Source organism: Myotis yumanensis, unplaced genomic scaffold (assembly GCF_028538775.1).
Source record: "Myotis yumanensis isolate MYYU_CA2020_CCGP unplaced genomic scaffold, mMyoYum1.0.hap1 SCAF_10, whole genome shotgun sequence".
NCBI lineage: Eukaryota > Metazoa > Chordata > Mammalia > Chiroptera > Vespertilionidae > Myotis > Myotis yumanensis.
Window position 1 is genome coordinate 2,021,199 of NW_027223761.1, and position 20,652 is coordinate 2,041,850.

The window sequence follows — 20,652 nt, forward strand, 5'->3', positions numbered from 1 at the left end:
TCTCCTCATTGATGTTTCTCTCTCCCTCCCTCTCTCTTCCTCCCTGAGATCAATAAAACAAAAAAGACACCCCAACTCCGCCTGGCGGAAGCCGGCTTCACCAGGTTAGAGCTGCAAGGCCTACGCAGTCCGCTTCTAAGAAGGCGGAGGCTCCGTGGGCTCTGGTTTGTAATATTTTAAAAATCGCTTTATTCGCGAGGAATCGCAAATAGACGCCCGAGGTGCTTGGGAGCAAGAGGCGGTGACGCCCAGTTATCCTGTGCACTCAAATGTACAAGACTCACGCTCCTCCAAGCAGCCAGGACTGAGGGGCCGCACGGAGCTCTGTACGGCACCAAGACTCGGGTCAAGGTCAAGGTCAAGGTCAAGGCCGGGGACTGAGCGCAGCCTGCGGGAACCCACGGAACCGGAACTGAATACTCGGTTCTGTCCACTGGAGGAGAGGACGGAGAACTCGGGGCTGACGGCAGGTTCGGGGTGCGGGGAGCGTGTTTCGGGGAAGAGTGGCAGGTGGGAAGGTTACGGGACAGCACACCAGGTCGCCTGGTGTTTGTTTAATCCACGTCTCCGCCCAGCGGCCTTAAGCATCCACTGAGAGGCGCCTGCTGACAGGCCATCAAGGGGGGGGGCCGCGGCTGAGAGGCCTCTCGGGTTAAACACTCCAGCACTGCGGGGACTCCCCCCGCCCCGCTCCCCCCGCCGTGACGGAGGCTGTGGAGAAAGGGCTGCTAACCGGTGGCTGAATGAATATCCTACCTTCCCCAGCCCTCCCTTCTCCCTCTTCAATAAAAGATGGCGGGGTAACATTTCAAATCCACACACACACACACCCGCCAGCAACATCCACCCCGCACACCCCACGGCCCGGCCGCCATCTGGAGCCCTGGGGATGGGGTGGGGGGAGTCCACTTGCCGGGGCCCCCACAGGACCCCCAGTGAGGCACAGAGTGGGGCCCGATCCCCGGTTCCTGTGCCCACGGGGGGTGAAGGAGCTCTGCAGGCCCCCAAGGCTGCCCATGTCCCCACAATGACAGCAGGTGACCTGGGAGGGGGCTGCCGGGTGCCCCATCACCTGAGCCCCCACAACACTCAGCGCCCTCCCCCAGACCAAGCCAGAGGCTGTGCGGGGACCGGGTTGCAGTGGGAAGCCACAGGGGGCTGTGCCTGACCCCCAGGCCCCAACAGACCCTACTCATGGGGGCGGGGCGGGGCCAGCGATCAGAAAGCAGGTCCGGCCCCCCCTCAGCGAAGCTACAAACCCCCCGTCTGACAGCCACGGGTTCCAGCCACAAAGGCCATTCCCTAGTGGCCACAGTTTTAAAAAGAAAAGAAAAAGGAGCCATGGAAACGAATACTCGAAAAATATTTTCTTGAACCCAATGCATGCAGAATGTCACCATTTCACCGCGTGGCACCAGCCGCATGTTCAGGGCTCACAGCCACGGTGGCTGGTGCCCCCCCCTCCCCCCAGGCACAATCACTGACAGAGGGCTGGGCGCCGGCCTGGGGTCCCTCGTCAGGAAGCCTCTGCCCCCGACGCTGACCATGACGCCCCTCAGCACTCCAGTGCCCCTGGGACTGAGCAGCAGGGTCCCCGCGTCTGTCAGGCCCGCGCTGGCCGGGCCGGGGACGCCCTGGGCTGCCCATCCCTCTGAGCCGGCTGCTTTCTCCACCACGACACGGAGCGATTTGCAGCGTGGCTGCGAGAGGTCGGGCCGAGATCAAAGCTTGTTTTTAAGGGACGGTAAACACCGTGTGGACTTAGAGCTGGGACCCAGAGACCAGGGGACAGGAGAGCGGCCCAGCCGAGAACCAATCCCCAGATGAATCGGGGGGCTGAGCCCAGGGCGGACGGCGGGGTGGGATGGGACGGGGGGTGATGCGGGGCTGACAAAAAATCAGGGGCCGGGCCAGAGTCACTCAGGCCTTTAGGACCCACCTCACACCAGACCCGGCGCTAACTGCTGATGGGTTAGTAAAAGACAAGTGAGACGAGGTATTAAAATGATGAGTAAGCGGGCGCGGGCATGTCCGATGGCGACGGGGAGGGCCGACCTGGAAAACACACGTCACGCAGGGAAAGGAGAGCACCTGGGCCACATCCAAGCGTAGAACTTCCCTTTTCCCCCTGTTCATCCTCACCTGAGGGTCTATTTTTCCGTTAATTTTTTTTTAGAGAGAATGGGAGGGGAGGAGAGAGAGAGAGAGACACGGATGTGAGAGAGACACATCGACGGCTGCCTCCCGCACACGCCCCGACTGGGGCCGGGAATCAAACCTGCGATCCAGGTACGTGCCCCTGACTGGGAATCGAACCCAAGACCCTTCAGTGCGGGGGACCGATGCTCTAACCACTGAGCAACCAGCCAGGGCCCAATGTAAACCTTTAGGACAGAAAGCTATGCGGTCAGCCAGGCCAGGTCCAAGCGGATCCCGGGCGAACACAGAGCGTCTGCGAATCAGCAAAAAGCCAACGGCCCCTCGGCCCCTCGGCCCCTCGTCAGGAGCGTGGAGACGGGGAAGCTCAGGCAGTGGGGGGTGGAGTGGCCGAGGACCCGGAAGGTGCTCTGGGTCAGAGAAAACCGAGTCCAAATGAGAGGGTCTTTGCCGCCCGTGGGCCGGGCCTGGCGTAACCAGACAGCACTGCCGGTGCTGACGGGGCCCAGGGAATCCCCCCCCCCCCCCCCCCCCCGCCGCCTGCCGTGCCCCTGGATGACAGCGTGGGCCACCCCTCGGGGAACAATCAGGGAGAGGCATGAAGGTTAACCCTGGGCGACCAGATGGCAGCAGGGGCCCCCGTCTGCTAAGTGGTCAGTCTCCTTTGAAACCGTCACCCTTGCCCGCCCGGCGTGGCTCAGGGGATGAGTGCTGACCTATGAACCAGGAGGTCAGGGTTTGGTCCCGTCAGGGCACAGGCCCAGGTTGCTGGCTCCATCCCCAGTGGGGGGTGTGCAGGAGGCAGCTGATCGCTGATTCTCTCTCCTCGTCGATGTTTCTATCTCTCCCTCCCTCTCTCCCTAAGGTCAATAAAAAGCATATTTTTTAAAACATCGTCCTGCCTGCCTTTCTGCTCCCCCCCTACTCCCCCCCCCCTCCGCCCAGCGCAGAGCCCCCCTCGGGCCCTGGAGAAAATGCCCGGATGAACCGAAGCCCAGGGCACCCTGCCCCGGTGCCGTCGGCCTCGAACCCGAGCACTTGCCCAAGAACGGCTTCTGCCCCCGCGATCCCCAATGCTCGGGGCTGGGGGGGGGGAGGCGGGGGGGCTCCTCCGGTCACACTGGGACTTCCGAGGCCCGGCTGCTGGGCACATGGACCCTCCCAAGATCCCCGGGGGCCTGCGGGAGGCAGAGGCCGGGCCAGGGCAGGCTGCTCCCACTCCCCCTGCAGGACTGACATGAGCGGCTCCCCGGGGGGGCAGGGGCACACTCCTCCCTCCAGCCCCTGGAGACAATCTTCACCCCGAACCACCGCAGGGCTCAGGCCGGCCAGCACAGCGCCGGCAGCGGGGGCGGCAAACAGCGAAACGGCCGGCAGGTGCGAGCTCGGGTCCACGCCTGGAGGCCCCTCTGTCCGCGGCCCCTCTGCCCACCCTCAGCCGTCTCCTGAGGACCCCCCTCGGTCGCTGCATCGGGAGCGTGGAGAGCTGCTCTCCCCTCGGCCACTTTGCCTCCTCCGGGTCCCCCAGCCCCGCACGTGGACCCCTCGCTGACATCTGAACACAGCCTCCTCCTTCCCAGGAGCGGCCTGGTGACAGCCGCCACCCCCGCCAGGCCCGGGCCGGAGCCCTCACCTGGCTGCACCCCCCTCCTCCCCCCCCCCCGGGAAGGAGCCCAGAGAATCAGAACATTGGGAAACCAGGCAGCCCTGGACAGACAGGGTCTCCTGATCTCTTTTTTTAAAAATTCTATTTACTTTTAAAAAATATGTTATTATTGATTTCAGAGAGGAAGGGAGAGGGAAAGAGACACATCAATGATGAGAGAGAATCATTGATCGGCTGCCTCCTGCACCCCCCACACCGGGGATCAAGCCCACAGACCCAGAGTCACCTCGATCACAGCCCCTGTCCCTCTTTGCGCTAACAGTTCCCTCCCCGGGGCCCCTGGATAAACAGACGGACACAGTAAAGGTGCATTTCCCAGGCTTTTCTGCTGGGGCTGCCAGGCACCCGGGGACGCTGGGCCTTCAGGCTACAGAGCAGGAGACTGGGATTCGTGGGAGAGAGAGTTCAGGGTCCAGAGCAGGGACCCCGACAGGAGCCTCACCCCCAGGTCCTGGGGAGCAGGAGGCACACCAGCCGCCCAGCAACCCCCACACTGAACCCCACTTTGGGAAAGGACACAGACTATCCCCTCTTTGGGGTAAAGCGAGTGAGCTGAGGGGTCCCCCCTCTACGGAGCCCGGGTTTGGGAGTTTTCCTCCATGTGGGTCAACTCCTGGCCCCTCTCCCTCGCCTCGGGCTTTCGCCTCCACGCTGTTCCCATCGCCTATAAAACACAAGACGCAAGGCTACCTGGGGACTCACTTATCAGCCTCCCGGGGGCACTCCCCACCCCTGACCCCCGCCTGCCAGGGTCCAGGCTCCTCCAGGGGGGGCCTCGCCAGGCCTGAGCAAGTCACCTTCCCAGGGTGACCCCTGGGTGCGGGAGGCGGGGACTGTGACCAAAACCCTAAGCACTTGCCAAGTACGTGCATGAACGGATGAAGGAGGAGCGAGCACCTCTTGGAAACGCCTGAATATGAACCGGGCTTTCTTTTCATTTTATTTTTTAATGTCTTTTCACTGATGTCAGAGAGGAAGGGAGAGGGAGAGAGAGAGAAACATCACTGATGAGAGAGAATCACTGATCGGCTGCCTCCTGCACGCCCCACACTGGGGATCGAGCCCACAACCGTGGCCTGGGCCCTGACGGGGAATTGAACCCTGACCTCCTGGTTCATAGGTCGACGCTCAACCACTGAGCCACACTGGCGGGGCTGAACCGGCCTTTCGAAAGCAAACTGTGCTTGGAGCCGGAAGCCCCGGACCCCACACCCTACCCTACCCCCACCCAAACGGCCAGGTGCCCACCGGGAGCTGCCTTTCGGGGTAAAGTCCCCAGATGCATCAAGAGCGCCTTTCCGTGGTTGAGGAGTTACAGCCTCCTCCCAAAGGGTCCAAAAGAGCCACCTTTCCCCCAATCCTCCCTCTAGGAAAACCAGGAGTCCCTCAGGACCAGTGCCCTTAGGGAGGCTCCAGGGCGCTCCCCACCCAGCCACCTGAGGGCACCCCATTCCTACGGAGACAAGGGTCCCCCGTGGGCCCTGCAGGCGCTCACCTCCTGTCCACATAGGAACCGCCCCAACCACCACAGAACCCAGTGGGCGCAGAGCTCCCGCAGGCAAAGGTGCAGCCCTTCTATCAGAGGCTGATCACCCACGAGGCATGGAAATGCGGTCTCCAAAGACAGCTGCCCCCGGGGCATGCGGGGACGCCCTCCAGCCCCCAGGGCGCCAGGCTGGGCCGGGGTAGGGGCCTCACTAACCACTCTTTCCTGTGGACACCCCACACCTGGGTCAGGGCTGAGGCCAGGGCTCTCCCTGCCCTGCCAGCTAAGTCCGAAGTCCAAGGACAAGACCCAGGTAGAGCTCACCCGCGGGCCCCCACGGAGGGCTTCCCAACGCCCCTGCCTGGCCGCACCTCCTCTAATTAGCGGTGGCCTCGTTAATGCCAACTCGACTTCCAGACAAAAAGAGGTCACGGAACTATTCAATTTACTCCCGTGAATTTCCAGGGGAACCACTTTATTTCCAGTCGGTCTCTGAGGACCCCCAGGCCCGTGGCCACGGCTGCCGGCCCGAGGCCTCCAGTCCTGCGGCCTGAGCTCCCAGCTGGCCAGCCGAGCGCAGTCTCGGATCCCGCCCCCCGGGTGGCCTTCAAGGCTCCGCGGCGACAGCCCATGGTCCCGGCACAGACTCCTTCCTCCCCTTTGGACGCTCCCAGCCCCACGGAGACGCGAACCTCGCCTGCCCGACCCCCATCCGGTTCGAGACGGCTCGCGCGCAGACCCCCGCGAGGCCAGCCGGCCGCCGGCCCGCACCCTCGGACCCCGGCGGGGAGACTCTCGCGGGGGTCGCACCTGCTCCGCAATCCCGCGGCCCCAGCTCAGGGACAAGGGCGGGGTGGGTGCCCGGTGCGCGCCCTGCGGAGGCGCCGCGCCGGGGCCGGGCCGCCGGGAGGCGCGAGGCCCGGGAGAAAGTTGCGGGGAAACTTGAGAAGCGCGCGCGGGGCCGCCTCCTGCATAATTCACGGCGGCGGCGGGACCGGGACGGCTCCCCTGCTCCGACCGGCGCCCCCAATCCCAGCTGGGGCGCGTGGCGGGCGAACAGAGCGCTTGGCGGGGACTCTGCGTGACTCCGGGGACCCGGGTGCCCATCCCGTGACCCCAGAACCTACACCGGGGACGCCGGACGGGGCCTTCCGGGGCCGCTGCACCGACCGCGCGTGCCCGGGTGGGGGTCCGGGCGCCGGTGCGGGGCCGGGTGACCGCAGCTGGGTCTTCCAGGTCCCGGCGACCGCGGCGAGGTCCCCGCTCCCGGCTCCCCGCGCGCCCCCTGGCGGCCCCGCGCCGGCTCCTCGGCGGGCAGCCTGACCCGGGTCACCAGGTCGGCAGGCGGCGACCTGGGGTAGATCCACCCGCCTTGCCCCACGGGACGCGCCGGGCGAGTTCGGGGTGAGGGGTTCGCCCACGTCGCTTCTAAAGCGTCTGAAACTGGCCCCGGATCCAGCAGAAGCGGCGGGAGGGTCTCCGCAGACCCCGCCCCACCCCCAGCCCGGACTCCGCGGGTCCAGGACGACGCTGACCCGGGAGTTAGGGCTCCCCGAGTCCGAACGCACCCCAAAGGCAGCCGGCGCGCAGGGGGACCTCCTGTCCCTCCCAGACCCTGCCGGGCACCCAGCCACCCCCACCCGCGCCCCCGCCGCCGCCTTACCTGGTGCCTGGCCTCCGTCGGCTCCCGGCGAGCGGTCAGACCGGAGCCCCCTGGGGAGGGCGGGCGGCCGCGCGCACCTGGCTGGGCCGCGGGGACCGAGGACCCGGCGGCGCCGCGCCCAGCGGCCAGAGCGCGCGAGCCGCCGCCGCCGCCGCCGCCGCGCAGGTGTCGGGGCGGGGGGAGGGGCGGGGGAGGGGAGGCTACGGCCCCGCCCCGCGGCTGCCGGAGGCCGGGAGCGCCTCGCCGGTGGCTGGGCGGTCCCTCCGCTCGGCCCCGCGCGGGCGGTGGGGCCGGCGAGGGTGGGGGAGGGTCCTCTGGCTGCCCAGGGGCGCGCGTGTTCCCGGACCCGCGCGAATCTCTCCGCGGCGAGACCGTGGACCCGCCCCACCTGCTCCACCTGCTTGGGCCCGGCGGCCGCGCGGCTCAGCTCGGCGGGCGGGTCTGTTGTAGCAACGCGGGCCCAGCAGCGCCCGGGCGCCCCGCCCCGCCCGCCCCGCCCCGCCGCGCGCGGCCGCCCCTCCGCGGAGAGCCCCGCGCACCTGCGAGTCGCCGGTCTGCGGAGCCGGACGGGGTTCTGTGCGATTCTCCCGGACGCAGGGGCTCCCGCCCCAGGGCATCGGCGTGAACAGGACCCGGGAACACCGAGGCCCGCCCGTCGGAGGCGTGCGGAGCCCGGGAAACTTGGTGCCCGGGACGCGCCGCCACCGCTCCCCCGCCTCCCACCGGGCGCCCCAGCCCGGGGCTGAGACTCGGCGGATCTGCTCCTCCCGAGGCAGGAGCCCTGGCTGACAGGTGTGCTCGGGCCCTAACATACTTCCTCCCTCCCGTGCTGTGTGGCTCCGAGTAAGCGACCGAGGTCTCTGGTCCTGAGCTTCCAATATTCCGTATTTCTGCCTCCAAGATCTGCCATGGGGGGCGAGGGGGTTACCCGCGTCCAGGGGTGTAACAGCTGCTCCCAGGACAGAGAGCCTCCATTACACAGAACCCCAATGCGCCTCCCGTGAAGGACAACTACACATATAGCATATGCCACAGACTGTTTTGTATTTTATAGGCACATTTTTTTAATTTTTTAATTATTTTTTAAGTATATCTTTTTATTGAGTTCAGAGAGGAAGGGAGAAAGGAGAGGGAGAGAGAAACATCCATGATGAGAGAGAATTACTGATCGGCTGCCTCCTGCACGCCCCCCACTGAGGTTGGAGCCCGAAACAGGACATAATTTTAATACATATTTTACACATATTTGTTAAGTCAATCTTATAGGACATGCCTGAGAGAGTTGCATGGTCCAGTGAGTTCAACATACCAAAGGCAAAGTTAAATATTTGCTCTAGATACTTTTTTTTTCCTGCTTGCATAATTGTCCCACATTTCAAACAAGTCTTTAAAAGCACTTGGGTTAAAAAATAAAATTAAAAAATAAAAAAAAAACAGGTTGTGTTTGTGTCCAGGCCCCTGGCGTGTGGCCCTGGGCCCGACCCCGGGGCAGATGCCCACTCCCGGCCTCCTCGCGTCCTCCCCGGGAGACCCCGGGAGGCATGTGCCGAAGGGAGAAAGGAGGCAGTCAGTCAAGTCAGAATAATCCTGGACGAGCGGAGCGGAAGGAAGCCCGGCCCCGCCTGCAGGCCTCATTCCTTTGGCCGGGGCCCTGCGGAGGGCAGGCCAGCAGGCCGCCCCGTGTTCTCTGGGCTGGTCAGTGGCAGATCCACACGACGGCTTTTGAGGGGGGTGGGGGGCCACTTCCCCTGACTTCTATCAGTCCCTCCCGTGACCCCAAATAAGTCGGGTCAGCTGAACTGAAGGGCTGTGCATGCCCCACCACCCCAACGCCAAGACAAGTGCCACGCTACCACCTGCCTGCACCCAGGTGCCCCCCACACCCCTCCCCGACTTCTAGGAAAACCTCCACGGTAGCTGGGGAGGCAGCGGGCCAGAGCTCAGCAGACACCTCCCCGCGGTCCCCACAGAGCGTTCAGACGCCAGAGCCCCGCTGTCTCCAGAAATACTTCTTCCCCAGGGACCCAGGCCTCTGCCAGCCGGTCCCCCCTCCTCCGCCCCACCCCCGTACACACCCCTCAGCACCCCCAGCCCCTCCGATCTGTCTGAGGCCCAACAACAGTGCTCTGTGAGCGCCCCATCTTTTGGCATCTTGAGGGCGGCTTCCTGCTCTCGTCCCAGTTTCCCCGGCCGTTAGAGACGCTCAGTTCAGCCTGCGCCTAAGAGGCAACATCCTCCCGCCCTTACAAACCCCCTCGTGGGCAGGCTGGGTCGGACGGGCAGCTGTGCCCATGCTCACCCTGGTGCCCTGGGAGGGGTGTCAGCGCCCGGGGCACCTCCATCCCCGGCCGCCCGTCCCCGAGGGTGTGGGCCTCGGACGGGCACTGCGGTGCTGACCTCGGAGGACTTCTCTCAGCGGCCCGAGTGCCAGGGGCCCGGAGCGGCCGGCGGCCGAGCCCCTGGGTTAGTGTCCGCGGAGGAAAGGGAGCGCCTCCTTTTTGCGTCTGGATTTCGGAACTCGGTGTGTTGGCTCCCGAGGCTGCCGTGTCCGGGGCCCCAGGTGCCTGCTGAGGTCTGAAAGGGCCTGTTAGAGAGCTCTCTTTTTTTCTTTTAAATATTTTTAAATTTATTTCAGAGAAGAAGGGAGAGGGAGAGAGACATAGAAACATCACTGATGAGAGAGGATCATTGATCGGCTGCGTCCTGCACGCCCCCCACTGGGGATGGAGCCGGAAACCTGCGCACGTGCCCTGACTGGGAGCCGAACCGTGACCTCCCGGTTCCTAGGTCGATGCTCAGCTCCTGAGCCGCGCCGGCCGGGCTCCACCTGAGAGCTTTGCCTTCTCCTGGGGAGCCGGAGCCCGCAGCCGCCAGGCAGGTCAGGGCTGCTCAGTGAGCAGAGTACCCGGCCTCCCAGACAGAGGAGGGGGCACAGAGCTGGAAACGGGCAGCGTGCGTGAGGGCACGTGGAGCATGACCGACTCCCTGTCCCGGGAAACACCACACACATTCTGTGGCTCAGGTGAGTCCCGGGCAGCTGCAGCCGGCGGCAGCCCCGTCCCTCCCCGGGGGCGCTCCTGGGCCGGGACCTGGGGGCCAGCACTGTTTGGGAGATGGGGCCTTAGGCTGTCCAAGGGGAGCGACCGAGCCCTTCCCCTCAGCTGACAGGTGGGGACGGAGGTGCCAAGAGAGATGGGATCTGCCCAGGTACATGAGGCCAGAGCCGGAGAAAGGCAGGCGTGCCCAGGTGTGCAGGGGCAATGCAGGGAAAGGCAGGCGTGCCCAGGTGTGCAGGGGCAATGCAGGGAAAGGCAGGCGTGCCCAGGTGTGCAGGGGCAATGCAGGGAAAGGCAGGCGTGCCCAGGTGTGCAGGGCAATGCAGGGAAAGGTAAGTGCTCCCACCATTCCTGCGGACGCTCCATGCTTTTGCAATTCTTTCCTCCATGTTTTCTTTTTTTTTAAATATATATTTTATTTATTTTTTTTTTACAGAGAGGAAGAGAGAGGGATAGAGAGTTAGAAACATCAATCAGCTGCTTCCTGCACACCTCCTAGAGAGGATGTGCCTGCAACCAAGGTACATACCCTTGACCTGGATCGAACCTGGGACCTTTCAGTCCGCAGGCCGACGCTCTATCCACTGAGCCAAACCAGTTAGAGCAATGCTTTCTTTTTTATATATAAATATATTTTTGTTGATATCAAAGAGGAAGGGAGAGGGAGAGATAGAAACATCCATGATCATTGATCGGCTACCTCCTGCACGCCCCCTACTGGGGATCGAGACTGCAACCCGGGCATGTGCCCTTGACCGGAACCGAACCCGGGACCCTTCAGTGTGCCGATTTATGCTCTATCCACTGAGCCACACCAGCCAGGGCCTTTCCTCTGTTTTTCTCCACCCCAGGAGGTCTGCTTCCTCCTGTGCCCACACAGCGAACACTGGACAGCTCTCCCGTTTCTCCACGAGCCCATGACCACCGCTGGCTGTGATGAGGATGAGGCTGGGACTGGGACGGCGGAGAGGACCCCGACCGAGGGCTCCGCGCGGTCCCAGAGCTGGGACCCAGAGGGTGGGCGGATGCTGACCACCAGCAGCTTGACGCTCTCAGTGGGAAACGCAACCCCTCAGAAGAGCCATTGTCCCTGCGGAGAGAGCGACAGTGGGGAACCCCCGGGACGGAGCCGGTGAACACGCTGCCGACATGACAAACATTAGGAAGGTTGTGGGCCCGGCCGGCGGGGCTCAGGGGCTGAGCATCGACCTAGGAACCAGGAGGTCACGGTTCGATTCCCGGTCAAGGGCACAGGCCTGGGTTGCAGGCTCCATCCCCAGTGGGGGGCGTGCAGGAGGCAGCCAATCCATGACTCTCTCATCATTGATGTTTCTCTCTCATCCTCTCTGAAATCAATAAAAGTTTATTTTAAAAAAATGTTTAAAAGGAAGGTTGCACCCTGGCTGGTTTGGCTCAGTGGATAGAGTGTCGGCCTGTGGACTGAAGGGTCCCGGGTTCGATTCCGGTCAAGGGCACGTACCTCGGTTGCAGGCTCCTCGCCCTGTTCTGGGGCATTTGCCGGAGACAACCAATCGATGTGTCTCTCTCGCATCGGTGTTTCTCTCTGTCCCTCCCTCTCTCTCCCACTCGCGCTAAAATCAATGGGAAACATCCGAGGGTGAGGATGGAAAAGAGGAGAAGAGGCTGCGGCACCAGGAAAGACGGCCCCTGCTCTAACTTGCAGGGAACCTCACGCTTTGCGGAACCTTTGGAACTTTCTAGTCTCGGACGATGCCTGCACATGCGGGGGGCCCTCCAGGTAACCCCCTGAAGCACCCACAGGCCCATCCACCTGACGCCCACCTGACACCCGCTATCCAGGTGTGACCGGGAGGTAGACCTGGCACCGTCCTCGGAGCCACCTGGCAGCCGCCGTCCTGACCGCCTGCCACCTGGCGATCGCCGTCCTGGACCAGCCCCAGATGGGATTCCCCGGGCATTCCCGGGCCCCCGCCCCGCCCGGGTCAGGCCAAACCCTCTGAGATCCTCGGGGGTCCCTGCCTTCTCACCCCCCCCCTTTGTCCTCAGCCCCTCAAGAGTGGCTCCCACATGCCCACCCTTTAGAGCACCTGCCGTGGGGCCCTGCACCTGCCCCTGCCCCTGCCCACCGGGCAGGACGGGCCTCGATCCCTGAGACCCCTGCTCTCCCCCTCCGGGCGGGGCCTCCTGGGGGGCAGCTCCCTGGCCAGGCCACCTCAGGTGCAGTGCGGTCAGGGGTACACACCCAGGTCCAGGGCGGGTTAGCAAACCCGGTCCCCTACTCAGACGGCAGGAGGAGACGCAGGAAAAGGGGGGCCCCTCGGGGGACGGGGGGTTAAAAAGCTGGGGAACCTCGAGGCAAGACCAGGAGACTTCTGCCCCGCCCGCGGAGCCTTGAAGTGTGCACAGGGTCCCCCGGGGCCAGTCCCGAGCGCCATGCGAGGCCTCCACGCCACCACTGCCTCAGTCTGTGACCCTGGACAGCGCCCGCGTGGCCGGAGGGCAGAGCACACATTCCAAGGACGGGGCGGGCCAGCTCGAAGGTCAGTCCACGGTGGGGTCCTTCTCCGACACCACATCTCTGAACTAAATTAACGTAGGAACGCGGCTGAGCTGCTGCGGGGCCCCCGTGGGCCGGGCCCAGAGGAGGACACGGCCGGGCCCAGAGGAGGACAGGGCAGGGACCAGACACGCGTTCGGCGGGAGCAGCTCAGAGTCAAAGGCTGAAAACACTTCAACTCCCCGAACAAAGACGACTGGGCTGCAGGTGCCGCAGGAGCCGGGCCGCGGGGCTCAGGGGCTGAGCGACGACCCATGAACCAGGGGGTCACGGTTCGATTCCCGGTCAGGGCACACACGGGCTCGGTCCCCAGTGAGGGGCGGCGTGCAGGGGGCAGCCGGCCCGAGATTCTCTCTCATCATTGATGTTTCTCTCTCCCTCTCCCTTCCTCTCTCTCTAAAAATCAATAAAACGTATTTCAATGTGTCGCAGGGGTGGAGGGAAGGGGGCCCGGTCTGATGACGGGTGCTCGGGGGTGCAGGGGTGGAGGGAAGGGAGCCGGGTTGGACGGGAAGGCACCTGGTCACAGCCTCGCCGACCGCACAGCGGGGTTGTTTGGAGGACCCCCCTGCTCGCCCCCCCACCTCCCCTCTGCAGGCACCGCCCCTAAGAGTGAGATTTAAACGTGTAAACCAGCTCGTTACTGACAGTAGTGGCCCTGAACCTGGGCCGCCGCCGTCTGAGAGGTGGGGGACCACCTGGCCGGGTGCCCGCTGCTAAAAGGCTTCCTCCCAGAGGGAGTCCAGGAAGTTACTTCCCGAGGGAACGGGGATTTAAAGCCAAAGGGAACGTCACGCGTGACTTACCCCACTTTCTCCAGCCGGACCCTGAGCGCCTCCCCTGTTGGCGGGGTGGGGGAATCCCAGAGCCTCACTCATGGGGCCTCCACCCTGAGCTCTGCCCACCTCACCCGGGGGCGGGGCCCTAAGATAGGGGCTGCTGGGCTGGGCTGGAGCTGAGGAGCCCTGGAATACCAGGCTGGCGGTGTCTGGACCCCTCCTGCCGCCCTGTCCCAGGGGCCTGCACCCCACACTCGGCGCCCTCCCTGCGTCCCGAGTGCCGGTCACAGCCGGGGCCACAGAGTTCACACCGGGGCCCGGAGGTGCCCGCGTCCAGGCAGAGGGGAAGGCGGGGCAGGTAAGACAGACGCACTAAGACGCAGACACAGTGTGGAATGTGCGATCCACTGTTCTAACCTCAACGAAGCACAGACCGAATATTTAAAAGTGTATTTGTATTGATGTCAGAGAGGAAGGGAGAGGGAGGGAGAGAGAAACATCCGTGATGAGAGAGAATCATGGACCGGCTGCCTCCTGCACGGCCCTCGCTGGGGATGTGCCCCGACCGGGAATCGAACCGTGACCTCCTGGTTCAGAGGTCACTGCTCAACCACGGAGCCACACAGGACGGGCAATACCTGAATATTTTTTAATTTCATCTTTCGGTTCTGTTTTGAGGGCTCGATAGCTTTATGGGCTCGTGCGGGAATGAGTGTTGTTGCCACATGTGTTGTTAAAAATAGCAACTTCAACAGAAGGTGGCGCGTTCACAACGAAGAGCAGCTGGAGGAGCCGCCCCCTGCTCGCTCGGACCCATCGCACACCTGCCTTCGGGAGAGCGAGGCGGGCACGGCGTGGCCGGAGCTGGGCCCCGGTGGGTGCGAAGGCGAGGGCGGTGGCCACATGCGGCAGAACTGAAAGAGTGTCCGCTCGGAGCCCTGCCTCGCCTCAGAAGCCTCGCTTCTGCACCGTGGTTGTTTTATTTTCAATATGACCTCTCGCCCGGCCGGCGCGGCTCAGGGGCTGAGCACTGACCTAGGAGCCAGGAGGTCAGGGTTCGGTTCCCGGTCAGGGCACAGGCCCGGGTTGCAAGCTCCATCCCCAGTGTGGGGCGTGCAGGAGGCAGCCGATCAGTGATTCTCTCTCATCATTGATGTTTCTCTCCCTTCTCTCCCTTCCTCTCTGAGATCAATAAAAATATATTTTTTAAAAATAAAATAAATAAATACGACCTGTGTCTCTGAGTCTTGGGATTAATCACAACAAAAACTGCCAGGAAACAGCCCCCCAAGCAAATGGTGGCGAGGCATCAGGCCGATCCTCACGCATGGCAGGCGTGAGCCCAAGGCCTATGGCTGAGGAAGGACCGCCTGCTGGGCCGGACGGCCTGTCGGCAGCTGTGAGGCCGGTCGGGGACGGAAACATTATCCAGGGGTCCCCCTGCCTTCCTTCTGGGGAGACCCCAGCCCGCACCAGCCTGGCTGCCAAAGGGGACCAAGCTGGGCCCAGTCAGAGAGCAGAGAGCACTGCAGGCCAGGCTCAGGTCTGCATCTTTCTTCTTGTTCTCCTCCTCGCCCAAGGGCATGCTTTTTGTGGGTCTTAGAGAGAGGGAGAGGGGAAGGGGGGGGGGAGAGGGAGAGGGGATGAGGGGGAGAGGGAGAGAGAGGAAACATCGATGTGAGAGAGAATCATGGATCGGCTGCCTCCTGCAGGGCCCACACTGGGGATTGAGCCGGCAACCCAGGCCTGTGCCCTGACCGGGAATCGAACCGTGACTCCTGGTTCACAGATGAACGCTCAGCCTCTGAGCTGCGCCACCGGCCACACTGGCTCCTAAATGCGCCGCGCCTGCCCGCACTCCTGCCTCCCCACCAGGGGGGGCCCACCAGCCTTGAGGGGGTCGGGACTCTCCTCTGTGTGATGATGATTATAATATTACGTCCGGGACTAATTCTTCACATCCTACCACCTCAATCTGTTTCTCACGAAGATTCCGGATTAAACTTTAACCCCCGCGTTTCTAGAAACGAGAAAAAAGCGTCCCTGTCCCTCGATCTGCTCGCCTCGTCCGCAGCGGGGCGCCCGGCTGAAGAGACTCTCACCCAGCGCAGGGCTGGGTCGTCTGTGACGTCGGGAGATCAGCTCCAAGTGCCCCTGGAAGGAAGGAAACATTTCGTAAAGGCCTGGCCGTTCTCCCGGCCGCACGCCTCGGCCGACCCCTTAATGAAAATCCTCCCGGCTCCGTGGGCTTTGCGGCAAGACCTGGAGCCCCAGGGGCAGGAGAGGGGAACGCTCCCCAGAAGCTTCCTGCGCTCCTTCTTATGACCCCAGCACGTTCTCCACGGGGCAGCCGAGGGGGGAGCGTTAAGCACAAACTGACGCTGATCAGTAATGAAACAGCCGTGTGAACCCTGGTGTGGGAGCCCAGCCGGCGGGGCTCTGGGGTTGAGCATCGACCTAGGAACCAGGAGGTCACAGCACCATCCCAGTCGGGCCCAGGCCCGGGTTTCTGGCTGGATCCCCAGGGTGGGGCGTGCAGGAGGCAGCCAGTCAGTGATTCTCATCATTGATGTTTCTATCTCTCTCTCCCTCTCCCTTCCTCTCTGAAACCAATAAAAATAAAAAAATAATAACATTGTACATAACATCCTTTCCATTTGCTTTAAAAAAAAAAAAAAAAAAAAAGGCCGTAGGAGAGGTGGGCTCCCGGGAAGTCACGCCTCTGTAGGTAGCAATGACCTTGGGGTGACCTTGAGGCCTGGCTTTCAGCCCGACCCCACCAGGAACTGTGACTTGGATAAGATTTATGTGAAACTACAATACATGTCACGGTTGGCCACGGCTGCCACCCCCTGGGCGTCAGCCATGAGCACACTCAGGAAACTTCACTCGGGAAAGTTCACTCGGGAAAGTTCACTCGGGAAACTTCACTCGGGAAAACCGAAGAGGCTTGACCGTCCCGAAGCCAAACCCGGTGCCTGGGCCACGCGGCCGTGGGCTCGGTGCCCGGGCGGCTGTCCCCGGGCTCAGGGCGCTCATTCCTGCATTTGAGCCCGAGAGCTGGGGGTCAGGGCGCTGCCCACGCTGCCCTGGTCCCCGCACCTCGAGGGAGCCACCGGAGGATGGGCCGGGGCGGGCGGCGCCCTCAATGGCCCTTTGTTCCCGGGAGGAAGGCGGGTGGGAAAGAGACGGCTTGGCAGCCCGAACACAACACCTTTGTTTTTCCCAGCGCCGGGCGCTTCCGCACCCAGGTGGGCGCCAGGGGCCTCCCGCTGCGTCAGCGGGGCGGGGCGGGGGGGGGGCCTGCAGCCCCGGTTCCCTGCCCAGGGCTGTCAGTCCTCCGGGAGGGAGGGCCCAGGCCAGGCGGGAGCACGGAGAGCATCCCGAAAGAGCAGCGGGACAGGCGTAGCCCCAGAGAACTCCAGGGGCCCCACCTGCGGAAAAGTGGTCCCAGGAACACGCTGGTCCCCGAGGGTGGAGAGCAGCTCTGGCTTCTGCCCATGCCCACGCTGTCGGCAGAATAAACCTCGCCGGCCCCTCTCCCCAGCGAGACCAGCGGGGCCGGATCCCGGGCACTGTGCCTCCTCGGGCGGCAGAGCCCTCACTGCCCGGTTGCAGGCGGCTCCCTGGGGGCTGAGCCAAACTGGCTTCCGACAGGACGGGCGGTCTCAGGTGGCAGCAGAGGGGACACGCCCGCTCCCCAGAGCCCCTGGCCGGCGATCCCGTCACTCGCCATCCCCGTTCCGAGGCAGCTTTTGGCGCGAGGAGCCGTGGAAGCAGCCGGGTGCCAGGGGCCCAGCCGGGTGCCAGGGGCCGGGGGCCGGGTGCAGAACAGGCCGGGCTGGTTGGGTGGGTTGTGTGGGCCAGACTCGGGGAGAAGGAGGCTGCTCTTCATAATCCGGCTTGTTGATCCAACAAACAATGACACAGGGAGGCATTGTCCGCAGGGGCGCTGGCCTCCCTGAGAAAGACCCCACCCGGCGGCCAGGTCTGTCCAAGAATGCGGGAGCCTGGAGCCAGGGAGGACGGGCCGGGGGTGAGAACACGGGGTGGCCGGGCCGAGGGCGCCGAGCCTGGCGCTGGCTCGAGAGTCCCAGCTCTTCCCGGCTCCGGCTCCGAGGCCAGTGAGCCAGTGATGCCCCCGTGTGGCAGGGCCAAGCTTCTTTCTTTAATGAAGTTTTATTGACTTGAGAGAGGAAGGGAGAGGAAGGGAGAGAAACATCAGTGATGAGAGAATCATGGACTGGCTGCCTCCTGCACGCCCCCTATTGGGGATCGAGCCTACAACCCGGGCATGTGCCCTGAACGGAATCGAACGCTGACCTCCTGGTTCATGGGTTGATGCTCAGCCACGGAGCCACCTCAGGCTATAGTGACACGTCTCACTGGGTTAGGATGGGCCCATGTCCAGGAACCAGTGTCCTTCTGAGAAAGGAGGGGAGGGCAGCGAGAAAGTGATGTGCGGACGAAGGCAGAAACGGGAGGAATGCGCCCACAAGCCCAGGACCGCTGGCAGCCGCCAGAATTGGGAGACACTCTGGCGGAAGGAGCCAGCTGCCCACGCCCTCGTGTCAGTCTTCTGGCCTCTGGCCTGCAGGAGCACTCGTTCCTGCGGGTTTTCTTTTTCTTATCTTTGCCCGAGGGCAGCATAGAGAGAAGGGAGAGAGAGAGAGAGAGATCGATGGGAGAGAAACATTGATCGGTCGCCTTCCATACACGCGCACCAACCGGGACCAAAGCATGAGACCAGGCGTGTGCCCTGCCCGGGAATCGAGCCGGCCACCTCCCGGGCACAGGAAGACGCCCACCCCACTGAGCCCCCGAGTCAGGCCCCTTCCCGCAGTTTCAAGGCCCTTGGTGTATGGTCAGCTGTGATGGCACCACAGGAACCCAGGACGGCGATGCTGATAAAGGGATAAACCGGCAGAGTGGGTACCGAGGGCCCCAGCGCAGTGGGCCCCAGGCCACCCCTGGATGGTGATGGGGAAGCGGGTGGGCACCCTTTTCCGCCACAGGAGCCTGCGGCACAGGAGCGGGCAGGCGCCTGGCACAGCTAGGCCAGGACAGATGTGACCACTTCACAGCCTCACCCGCTCTGGCGCCCAGACTCAGCGATCGGTGAGTTGTTTTTCTTTTTTTCCTTTTTCCACCCGAAAAGAACATGCTGCAGAAGCTCAGGTTTCCAGGGACCAGCGAAAAGACAGTTAACGCCGCTCCCCAGTCAGTGTGACGCACGCCCAGCTTCCCGGCTGGCAGCTCGAAACCCTGGAGGCTCCGGAGGCGGTAAGGCCCGGATGTTACATTCTCTGAGCCAGGAACCTGACCTCTCCAAACGCACGTGACCACCCATGACCAACACTTCAGAAATGCTGCTGACCTGCGGCTCCGCGATGACTGCGCCCGTGTGATACGCTGTGATGCCGGTCGTTCCCGTGTCACCCGCTGACCTGTGCCCCTTGCCCAGAAAGGAGATCAGCTGAGCACCTTTTCCTCTGTCTCCTTCGGTGAAGCACCACCTGCTGAGCACCAGGGGGCGCTGGGGTGAGGGAGCTGCCCAGTGGGGCCATGTGCTTGCCCCACCCTTTCCTACTTCCAGCTCCAGTGATTGTTCAAGGCCTCCCCCCCACCCTCGCCCCCCCATTCCTCCTTTGCACAGAAATCTGCTCGCTCTACAGGAGTTTCCCCAGCGCATGCTCGGCCCTCACTCCCCGGGGTTATGTCTCAGCAGGTGCCCCACCTGCTCTCCATCCGCGTGGACACACTTCTAACCAGGTGTTGCCACTTTCTTTGCCCACCGCACTGGGGACTGTACCGCTTTGTTCTTCAATATCACGTTGTGGATTTGAAGACCACTTGGTGGTTTAGTGTTTAATATTTGGTGGGTTTGTGGGGGGATTTCAAAGGAGGACAGGCAGGCATGAACCCCAGGTTCAGTGTGTGCTGTGGACTCAGCCCAGGTGATGTGGATTCCCATGGGCCCGGGGGCTTTGACCTGTGGCGGCCGATGGAAGTGCGTTTATGGGCTGTTTCTAAGGAAACATCACTCCCTCTAACTCTCCTTTGGACATTGTTTCTGTCCTGACAGCCTTGGTCTCCGACACTGGATGATAGTGACAGAGAGGAGAGGCCTTCGTAGCAGGGAGGTCATTTCCGTGTCGCTTAAGGGGGACAGCGAGCCTGGCTCCCCGGGTCCAGCGTGGAACCTGTCTCTGCAGCCAACACTGTGCGGGCCCTGATGCCTTCCCGGGGCAGCAGGGAGGGGGCAGGGGAACGCTCAGCAACATCAGGATTTGGGGTGCGGGTCCCCCTTTCCACCTGGGGCTCATGTGGACTGAGTCAGCTGGAGAGAGGCCGTTAACTTGTCTGAGTGTCAGCACCTGGAAGCTATTCTGTCTTTACAAGAAAATAACAGGAATTAAACGATCGCATCTGTACAAGACCCCGCACCGGGTCTCGGTCAGATGATCCCCTGACAGGGGCCGTCCATGCAGACCCTGACCTTCCTCTCAGAGAAGGCACTTCTGAGTCACCTTCCTCCCTCCCGGCTCCTCCTCCACGGCCTCCTCCTGTGCTTCCACACCACCAGGCTGGTCACCTGCTGCCCCTCCAGGCCTGTGCCCTCCACGCTCACGCCTTCCCCGGGCTCAGCGGCATTTGTGTCTCAAGCTTCCAGGGCCTCCAGTGGCCTCAGTTTCTCGTCGGCTGCTCTGTGGGTGTGACATCGGAAGACACAGCCATTAAGTCCGCTGGGCGGGGCTGTGGAAAGGCCTCTTTTGTCCAGGAGAGAAGAACTGGCCGTGGGTTTTGAACGAGTCCAAATCCAAGTGAAACTCATTTGGAGTCGCTCTGGACATTGCATCCAGAGAGGAAGCCTACAGGCGCCGCCTAGTGGCGGGCGGTAGATTGCACGTGTTCAGGGAGAGCCCAGGTTCTGCGTGAAACGGCGCCCCCTGGTGGGCAGGACTCACAGTTGCGCTCAGTGTAAGGAAACCTCAGGCTGCTCCCTGCTGGGTGCCAATCCCCCTGGGGCCCTGACTGGCCACTCCTCACCCCGCGATCCATGTGAGAGGTCCGACATCTGGGAAATTAGAACCCACAGAGGACATAAGTGAGACTAATGGGATCGTAAATATTTGAATCAATAATCCATGAGCAAATGCCAAAGTTACGAGACATCCCGCGCCCGCCGGGTGAAGAGGCCCGACAAACTTCCACTTCTGCCGATGACAGTACAGCTTGTGTGAGACCAGCTCTTCTCTTCTATTTTTTCTTTTTATTTATTTATTAAATATATTTCTTTGTTGAT

At 62.9% G+C, this 20,652-nt stretch overlaps 1 protein-coding gene across 1 annotated transcript in view; it reads right to left on the bottom strand.

Annotated features, from left to right (window-relative positions):
- SHANK2 (SH3 and multiple ankyrin repeat domains 2) overlaps positions 1 to 6,519 on the bottom strand; it is a 173,063-nt gene extending 166,544 nt beyond the window's left edge. The window contains exon 1 of the mRNA XM_070427138.1: positions 6,437 to 6,519. The gene's annotated coding sequence lies outside the window, so the exon portion shown is untranslated. The remainder of the gene's footprint in view (positions 1 to 6,436) is intronic.
- Positions 6,520 to 20,652: the final 14,133 nt, after the last annotated feature.